Source organism: Triticum aestivum, chromosome 4A (genome assembly GCF_018294505.1).
Source record: "Triticum aestivum cultivar Chinese Spring chromosome 4A, IWGSC CS RefSeq v2.1, whole genome shotgun sequence".
Lineage (NCBI taxonomy): Eukaryota > Viridiplantae > Streptophyta > Magnoliopsida > Poales > Poaceae > Triticum > Triticum aestivum.
In genome coordinates, this window is record NC_057803.1 from 261,075,831 (window position 1) to 261,084,238 (window position 8,408).

The following is an 8,408-nucleotide window of genomic DNA, read 5'->3' on the forward strand; positions in this document are numbered from 1 at the left end:
GGCACAGGGCCAGGGGTTGGGCAGCCCCTCCTGACCAGGACCAGCATGAGGCAGGAGGACGCCGACAGCCATGGCGAGCAATGGGCGTGGGGGTCAGCGGCGGAGCAGCGGTGGGCAGCGGCAGCAGTAGACAGAGCAACAGCCGTGGCAGCAGAGCAGCACGGGCGAGCGCAGTGGGTTAAAGTGAGGCGCGGGCACGGATGCGGCTAGCGAGCGAGGGTCGGCGCAGGTGGGTGCAGGGGAGTGCCTGGGCGGGGCTAGGGAACGACGCGAATGCGTACGGGAGCGGGGGCTATGGCGGACAGGACATGGTGGCCGAAATGCGGGGACGGTGGCTAAACGGCAAGAAACCAAAGAGGAGGAAGGGGAACAGGTGCTGCTCACCCCGGGGAGGCCGTGGACGAGCTCGGCGAGGTCGGGAAGGCGCTAAGGGAGGAGATCGACCGACAATGGTGACGGCGGCCGTCAGGAAGAAGCAGTCGATGCCGAGGTTGTAGTGGGTCCAGTCTCTATCCATTCTTTGTAGTCGATGAGGATGGGGAAGGCAAAGCAGTTAGGCATGATGGCGCTGGTCAGCGGCGGCGCGAGGCCGAAGATCGAGAGGGGCGGTGCTCGGCAGCGGCCTTCGGGCGTAGACGCATCGGGAGGAGGGGTTCGAACAAATGCGCCCCTCCCCTGTATGCCTGCGTGTGTGTGTCGTGGGTGACGGCGCGAGGAGGGAACAAGGGAGAGTGGGGGATCGTGCGGGAGAGAGTGGGTATCGCTAGGGTTTGGGTCGGGGTGGCCTTGTAGGCCAGAAGGGGGCGGCTGGGCCAGCCGGTTGGCTAGCTGTGCCGGCTGGTCCAGCGTGGGGGGGTTGTTTCTTTTCCTTTTTCACATTTTATTTTTTTCAATTTTAGCTATTGTTTTCTATTAAACTATAAAACTAAATGAGTTTTGTTAGATATGAGACTTGTCACATAAATCAAGCGCATTATTTTTAGCAGTCACAAAAAGTTTGAGGACAAAAGGAGTTGTCTAACCATTTTTAGAAATTGAAAAGGCCAAATTTAAAAGTTGTTGGACCATTAAATAAAATTCTAGGGGCACTTTGGGAATCCAAAAGAGGTTGGTCCCAATGACAATTACTCAGTGATTAATTGCAACATTATGAACATTTTAGTTTTGACATTTTAAAACTTTTATAGTTTGACTTGATTTTAAATTAGAATTTCAACGGGGTTTGAATCAACGAGAGTTTATCAACAGTAACCATGGTGATGTGGCCTCATTAGTAGAGGGTTACTGTAGCTTAATTATCCGAACATGACAATTCTCCTCCACCACAAGAAATCACATCCCGAGATTTAAGGGGTGGAGTAAGGGGGAAAGACTCGGGAAGGACAGAGCTCAACACAAGATAGGTACCTGGGGTCTATCTCAGTGAATGTGGCATAGATGCATCTCTCGGGTTGAAATTCAATAAATTCATTGGGAGCAAGGTAAGAAGGTGCAATAAGAAGGTTCAAGCGGGTAGGCAATTGTTTGTTGCCTGAAACAGAGGGTGAAAGGGGTTCGGATCAATGGGTATAAGTATTGCGTCTGATACTAGAATAGTTCATAGGTAGGTGGCTTGTGATTTACATACGAAGCCAAGGGCGAGGAACAATTTTGGAAAAAAGGGATGTATATGAGAGTCAGGTTTCGATCCTGTGGAACTGTGGGTTACGGGCCCACCATGTGGTTTAAAAGCAGGAAGGGTGCTAACATTTTGTACGGTCATGATATCCAGGCAGGTCAGAGGATAGCCTCTAAGTTATGTTGGCAACAACGTTGGTACCAAGGGCGAGGGATGAAGAGAACCATTTTCCTACTCGTTAACATGAGGCGGACCAATAGGCAATGTTCTCGTCCATCGGTGGCTACCAGAATGTCACCAACAATAGTAACAAGCTCTAAGTTACAGAGTTAGTACACCGAGGTGTTTACATAAGCACAGAATTATCACTGCTCAGATATGTTAGGTTACAAGAAAGGTTAAACGAAACAATGGAAATGCAAGTGTGGACTCGAATCAGTTATCGGCGTTCTCGACTGTCTAACAACTCAGAATCTGTGGAAAATTGGAACCGGTGAGAAATAATAGTTGATGAAGAACTCATAAGAAGTTACGTAGTTCCCAGATATTCTCGAGACACCGGAGGGTAATACTCGATGGTAGAATAGGATAGAGGTTGGACAGGTCACTACAACAAGAACCTTCCTACAGCAACGCATAAATGTGTTGTCTTATCTCCATATATGTGTTGTTAAGGGCTACACCAACGGATTATTATGTGTTGCCGTTGGTGGCATTGGAAGGACCAACAACAACATATATGCATGCATTGGTAAACGGCATGTAGAAGCGTTGTTAGGTAGCAATATATAAAGCTAGAGTCCAACAACACTTCATATGCGTTGGTGCCGACCCTACACAAAAGGATTTTTAATTAAATGGACATAACGAAGCATTGCAATGACTTCATTAGATAACATGAACAATTAATGGCATTTAATATATTGTTATCCATAATTATTAGGTCAATGCAGAAGTGCATAGGAGGCACAATATAACAAACCAAAAGATCTCATATATTTAATCGAATAAGTTGCATAACAAAGAACATGATCCAAAGATTACAAATCTCATATATTAAATAGACTATGTTGCATTACAAAGAACATGATCCAACGATTACATGAGGTGAAACTATATCTAGTAGTTCTTGACCTTGCAATCAACTATAATGTTTGAAGCATTGCTCCTAAAATGGCACTCTAATTATCTTGTAGTAGTAGCTCCATTCTTAACCTTGCAACTAACATCTGAGACATGTGTCGTAAATTTATCTTGGTTACAACAACAATATGAGATGAGTAACTTCTAGTAGAGAAAATCAGCCTAATAGAAGTAAAATTTAAATGGGTAATTAACAATCTGAATAGAAAAACTTCTTTAACATGAATTTATTAAAAAAACATTGCAGATTATATGCAACCTATATTCGTGTACTAATTTTATTTTTTTCACCTTTGAAAAGCAAAATACCAAGCACCTTTGATCTATTGGATGTGGATGTTCATTGTGAAAACTATCAGCTTGTCTTTGCTACTGAAAAGTATCCAAACATTATATTATAATAACAGTGGATGAATTCAGCAACTAGCTAATGACAAGTACGTAACCAATAGTACTGACTACTAAAATGTTGAACATCGCCATTTTCTAGAGATCTCTGCACTAATCAGCTTTGCGTCACATTACTCATGTAGTACTCAGCTTGGGATGATTCGTTAGCCATGCTTGCTATGTTGTATTAGGAGAAAATCTCAGTGCGAACAACTTGAAAAATCCTTAAATAATGTACATCATGCAAAACTTTGTAGTTACCTAAGAACTACAAAGTCACAAATTATATTTTCCTGATCCATGAATAAGATTCTCAGAACCTGAAAAAAGCAACAACAGAAAAAAGAGCATCTTCAAATTTGGGATGGTTGGAGTTATCAACTCATGGTCACATGTTCTCTCCAATAAAACTTGGCGAGAGGCAACCAAACTGAAAGCACAAAGAAAGAAAAAAACTAGATCATCACCCCATCTGTAGTTTAGAACACTCTGTATACTATGTTATCTTATAGCTAAGAGATTTCATTTAAACTCTAGCCAAATTTAAGCATACGAGGATATATCTAAACTATTTCCGAGAACCAAGGTAGTGCCTATGTAATACTGGGTACTCAAACCAAGACACGTGACACACATAACATCCAAATAGCATGTGAGATCAATGGTATCGTTAGTTAGCCATTACTTGCAGAGATGTATTTTATTACCTCGCACATGAGAGTCACACATGGCTCCATGGACACAGCCGTGTAGTCATTTCAGAGAAAGATTAGGCATACCTGATTGGTAGAATGATCGGGAGTGTGGGCACAATGAGACATCTAATATCCAGTTGTCAGAAGCGGACACTCAAGTTACCAAATATGGAGTAGTTACTCACTAAACAAAAATTGTGAAAATAAAACAAAGTTGAGAAGTGGTCGCTTGTGCTGGGCGTAGAAATAATCCATACTTAAGTATTTGTGTATTACACAACACATTTCCAAAAATATCACGTACACAATCCAAGGTAGCTGAGCCAAACACACATGCCATGCATTCATTTGTTATAATGCAGAAGGCACAATATCTCCCTATTATAAATAGTAATGCAATGAGGCGAGTGCATACTGGTCCACATGTGATTCAGTCAGGAAACAAAAGGATATATATGATAAATAAATTCATTAGAGGTAAGAGGAAAACAATTGAAAGAACCAAAACTAAAAGATCAGGATACCTCATTCTATATCCACTTATAATTTGAAAGAGCCACCTGAAATCAATGAGCCGAGGTAAAGTAATCACACAGAAAAATCAAGAAGTAGAACTGTAGGTACAAACAGTAAAGTAATGGCACTTATGATTGGTCCATCTCTAATAACTTGCTAGCTCCACATGAATAAGGGTGAGGAGGAGGCAAAACGGTGATATAAATTTTGTGAGGAATCAATTGTTGGGGTCAAAACATTAGAAGATTAGCTAACCAAATATGGAAAAGATGGAAGAGCTAGAATGCTAGCTGGCACTTTGACCCTTCACGGGGACAAGAAGGGAGGACGAACACATTGGTGAGAGGTTTAAGGGGCTGTGGGCAAGGTACATGATGGCGTAGTTGCTGCCGGCGGCACTAGCTTCGGCGAGCGCTCATAGAGGCTAGAGGGTCTTCTCCTTGCATTAGAGATTCATGCATAGAAAGAAGTCATGGATTGGACAGGAATAAAACACTGCGAGTCTGCACCGCGAGGCAGAAGTGACAGGGACAGGGCAGCCATCTCCTGACAGCAGTGACGGTGACGGCAGCACACATACATCTCGCTTCTGTTTCTTCTCCTCTTCTTAAGTTATAGGCTAGGGTTAGATTGAGACAGTTCTTGATCCTAGTTTCCTACTACATCCTACCTAGGGCTGAATTATCCCATTCTCCTCACCAATTAATCAATTGTTGTGGGCATGTATTTGGCTTTTTGTTTTCCAGATTTCTGAAATCCACTTATTAGTATTAATCAAAGTTGATTACTACATATATTTATTACAGTATACTCCGCTTATTAGTAACTGTGTAATTCCTTTGCATTGAAGATTTAAACTAGGAAGCAACAAGCAAATAAGCTTTTGCTTCACTATTAAATGAGAAAATATATATACTAGCAATAATCATGGTAAACAAACATGTGGTTGTTCAGAAATAGCAATGTGATGGTACATTAACTGGGATCTATACGTACATTGTTTCATGATTTTTTATAATAAGAGTACTTGTGCTTCAAATCTCTGTGTTTTGGTGTCTGCCATCATGATACAATAATTAAATCCCTGTCAAACCCTGTATATAACCGAATAGTATTTATATGGAGGTAATAGTTGATGCAAGGGATTCAATCCCTAAAGGGATCCGAGTGATCCGAGTGACATGCAGGAATCCACTGAATCCATGTGTTGATTAGTTCCCTTTGGGGAATAAATCGAACAGAACAAAGCCTTGAGGATACAAATAAAGAAAAGCAGATGCGGGGGGGGACAAAATAAGACCTGCTGAACTCCTGCAGTTGAGGAGGAGGGGTCCGTCAGTACTTGCATCGTCCTTGGCTATGCGGACGAACAACGACGGCATCTGCATCCCCGGTCGCGCGGAAGAACGGCGGCGACGTCTGCATCTACGATCGGCCGGAGGAACGGCGGGAGCGATGCTTTCCCCGATGCAGGAGGATGGGAGACGTACACAGTGTGCATCCCCGAGGAGCCGTGAAATTGGCGAGGGAGGCAAGCTTGGAGGAGGAGCAAGGGCAGGCGGCCGAGGGCGAGGGAGCGGCGGCGGCGATGGGAACCTTGGCTGCTGATTGTGTCTCCGGATTTGTTTTAGTGAAGGGAGGTTTCACCCTTCGTGACCGAGCATTGACAGCGCAAAAAGAGATGGAGGTGGGTAGAGATGGAGGTGGGTACGGGGAGGTTAACGCTAAGTGGGGAAGGTGGGTTCAATCAAACAACACATTGTGTTATCGTCGTTGCAGGACATGTGTTGCTATATAGGGGTGTTTGTTGTAGTGGGTGAAAACACCTGCAGAAGACCAGTACTTTAACTTGTCCAAGAAATGGGATCAAAGAAGAAAAATATAGTCAGAACCACGGTTGGAAAGGACCAAAAATAGATACAAGCTGAACTTCTCACAAGGGGATTATTATTATAACAAGAAGCTTCCATGATAAGTTCCTCCTCGGGTCCATGGGCATAAACACAAAGGTTCAAGGTCGACTCCCAATTCTCTATTGCACAACCTTCCATTCACTTCTCGCATTCAAAGAAGTTGTAGAGTTGAAATTTTCCCTGGCGAAAAGCCAGTAGAGTATAACTCGCATAACTTTCGAGTTCACACGGATTTAGGGAAGACATAGATTCAACCCATAGGGGCATCTTAGTATCATACACCACAAACTTCACGAGTAAATAACTCAAGCCCAGAAGCAGAGTATGGCTGACAAGAGCAGGGGATACAATTTACCAAAGCATTATGTATCCGAGGAAAGGCTCACAAGGTTAGTCAATATGAAAGGTGTTGTCGGATAAAACCCAACAAAGGATCTGGTGGTCCACAAGGGATCTGATGTGAGTATCGGTACTTCACTAGAAGCAGAAAGAATGTAAGGATATCAGATTACAGAAACAACTGACTAATTCAAAGCTCGAATGCAAAGGAATTATGATTTCCAAAACAAGGGATCAAAAGCAAACGCTTAGATCAAGGATGGATAAGTTGAATAGACTTAGGGGTATAATCGACGATAATTTGATTGTTCGAGAACCAGCTCCTGTTCAAAATAACATCTGAGCCGGAAGGATGAATTCTAGGGTTCCACTGAGGATTGTGAGGATCCGCAACATATTCGGACTCAAATGATAGTGACAAAGGGTGTTGATATGATTACTAGACTTATGTGTGTAACCGCGATGTAATCAAGCAAAAATTTCAAGCGCAATAGGATGTAGATGATTTTTGGAAGATCGAATAGTATTTTGGGGCATCTTCTAATCACAAGAGCAACAGGGATGAAGGTAAGAACGACAAATGTAGGTTGTTACCCATAATGATTTATCGGTGGTAGGGGTCGCAATGGTGAAGGGCACAAGGGTCTCGGGAAAACATCGAAGAGTGTCTTCATGATCTTCTGGTGCACCAAGCAATCAGCTAGAGTGAGGGGCTCTCCGAGAAAAAGTATTTATGAGAACCTAACATTAAAGTTAGCAAAATCATTTAACCCTAATAGAAGAGAGATCAGATTCCCAGAGTATAGACGAGGAATAAAATATCCTAATACCACCCAATGGTGACGTGGGCCCGTAAGCCACACAACCATGTTAGTAAATCAATTTTTCAAAGGCTAGACTCAACTTCGGCCAAGGAGTTGAAAAGGGGGTTCCTACATGCAGTCGGCTCTGATACCAACTTCCGACACCCCCGATTCAACCGTACACTAATCATACACGCAAATGTGTATGATCAAGATCAGGGACTCACGGGAAGATATCACAACACAACTCTAGACAAAATTAAAATGATACAAGCTTTATCTTACAAGCCAGGGGGGGAGTTGTTTCTTTTTCCTTTTCACATTTTATTTTACTTTTTCAATTTTAGCTATTGTTTTCTATTAAACTGTAAAACTAAATGAGGTTTTGTTAGATATGAGACTCGCCACATAAATCAAGCGCATAATTTTTAGGAGTCACCAAAAGTTTGAGGCCAAAAGGAGTTGTCTAACCCTTTTTAGAAATTGAAAAGGCCATATTTAAAAGCTGCTAGACCATTAAATAAAATTCTATTGGGACTTTGGGAATCCAAAAGAGGTTGGTCCCAACATGATAATTACTTAGTGATTATTTGCAACATTATGAACATTTTAGTTTTGCCATTTAAAAACTTTTATAGTTTGACTTGATTTGAAAGTAGAATTTGAACGGGGTTTGAATCAATGAGAGTTTATCAACAGTAACCGTGGTGACATGGCCTCATTAGTGGAGGGTTATTGTAGCTTAATTACCCAGGCGTCACAGCCCCATATGAGGTCAGCCCCTATTAGGCTTACCGATCCTAAATTTAAACCATCGAGATCAGCAAGCTTTTCGGCGGGAGCCGAAGATTTTGTTAGAGTAAGATCTCCCCGAGAGTCGGTGACGAACTCTAGGCTCCCGAGCCTAATCTCCTGATCAGGGGTGAACCTTCCAGTCTAGCCGAGGCGGCCAGTTAGGCGGTGCGCAGTATGACACTGCCAAATGTGAAAA

General features: G+C 42.7%; 1 long non-coding RNA gene across 1 annotated transcript; it reads right to left on the reverse strand.

Moving 5' to 3' along the window:
- Nucleotides 1–2,614: 2,614 nt before the first annotated feature.
- LOC123085930 (uncharacterized) lies at nucleotides 2,615–6,090 on the reverse strand. Its single transcript, XR_006440152.1, has 2 exons — nucleotides 5,663–6,090; nucleotides 2,615–4,406 (listed from the first exon to the last, which is right to left on the reverse strand). It is a non-coding gene; the product is annotated as an uncharacterized lncRNA (long non-coding RNA).
- Between the last annotated feature and the right edge of the window lie 2,318 nt (nucleotides 6,091–8,408).